Source organism: Octopus bimaculoides, chromosome 28, assembly GCF_001194135.2.
Source record: "Octopus bimaculoides isolate UCB-OBI-ISO-001 chromosome 28, ASM119413v2, whole genome shotgun sequence".
Taxonomy (NCBI): domain Eukaryota; kingdom Metazoa; phylum Mollusca; class Cephalopoda; order Octopoda; family Octopodidae; genus Octopus; species Octopus bimaculoides.
The window spans coordinates 4,840,001-4,841,699 of NC_069008.1; positions in this window are offsets into that span (position 1 = coordinate 4,840,001).

Below are 1,699 nucleotides of genomic sequence, written 5' to 3' on the forward strand. Positions count from 1 at the left end.
GTGCACTTAGTATTCCGTGGATTCACCCGTTTCTGGATTCGTAGCGTTTGATATATCGAGCTGGAAAAGATGAAACGCACAGATCACTTTGAAAGGATTCGCATCAACGATTCCGTTAATTCCACCAGTATGTGTGGGGGCGTGTGCATGTTCCTTCAACCAGGGTGGGTGCGCTTGTGTGTGTGTGTGTATGCTTATGTGCGTATGCATTTGCGTGCTTGTGTGGGTGCATGTATGTATGTGGGGGCTGTGTCTGCGTGTGCTTTTGTGTGTGTGTGTGTGCTTGTGTGCGTATGCTTGTGCGCGCTTGTATGTAAAGTGTGTGTATGTGTGCTTGCGTGTGTGTGTGTGTGTGTGTATGTTTACTGATATCGATTCATTTGATTAAATTTTTTTGAATGCGGTGCCCCAGCATGGTCGTAGTCTAATGACTGACACAAGTAAAAGATCAAAGGCCTACCAAAGCCTTGTGATTGGATTGGGTTGACAGAAACTGTAAGAAGCTCGTCGTATATGCACGCACGCTCGCACGCACGCACACACACACACACACACACACACACGTACATATAGGCACTGGCGTGGCTGTGTGGTAAGAAGCTTGCTTACCAACTACGTGGTTCCGGGTTCAGTCCCACTACGTGGCCTGTTGGGCAAGTATTTTCTACTATAACCTTGGGTCGACCAAAGCCTTGTGAGTCGATTTGGTAGACGGAAACTGAAAGAAGCCCGTCGTATATATGTATATCGTTATATATATGTGTATGTGTCTCTCTGTCTGTGTTTGTCCCTCCTTCCCACTATCACCATTTGATAGCGGTTCGGCAAACGAGACCCCGATAGGATAAGTACTAGGCTTAAAAGAAATAACCCCGGCAGTCGATTTGTTCAATTAAAACCCTTCAAGGCATTGCTCCAGTATGGCCGCATTCAAATGACTGAAATAAATAAAAGAATACAAAGAGAAAGTTTGGCCCCAGTGACGTTGCAACTCATTTCTACAGCTGAGTGAACTGGAGCAAGAACTCAACACAACCCGGTCCGAAAATCGAACGCTACCCCATGATTGTGAGCCCAACGCTCTAACCACTGAGCCATGTATCTTCACACACACACACACACACCCCCATCATTATCTCTTGTTCTTTCGCTGTGTACACTCACCCAGGTACAGCTGCTTTCACCTACGGAAACGCTTCCAACCTTTCCATTCAACATCTCATCTACCTGCCACCCTACCTCCCTACCTCTCGTCACACCTACCTGACTACCTTACCCCCTTACCTATCTATCTATCAATCCATCTATGTATTCACCCGTCTACTATCTATCTATCTATCTATCTATCTATCTATCTATCTATCTACCCGTCCTTCTATCTATCTATCTATCTATCTATCTGTCTGTCAGTGTATTCGTCTGTCTACCTGCTTGTCTGTCAGCCTGCCTATTCCTCCCCCTTCTCTTTCTCCTGTCCCCCTACCTATCTCGCTACCCGTCTATTTACCTGTCCAGCTATTTAGTTTTACCTGTCTTCATCAGTCCTTTCAATTCTTCTCACAGACTTCCTCACAAATTCGCTCCGTCTTTCTCCCCCATCCCGTCCCATCTCCCCTTCTCTTCGTCTCCGTCTATCTGTGACTCTCTCTCTCTCTCTTTCTCTCTCTCTCTCTCTCTCTCTCTCTCTCTCTCTCTCTCT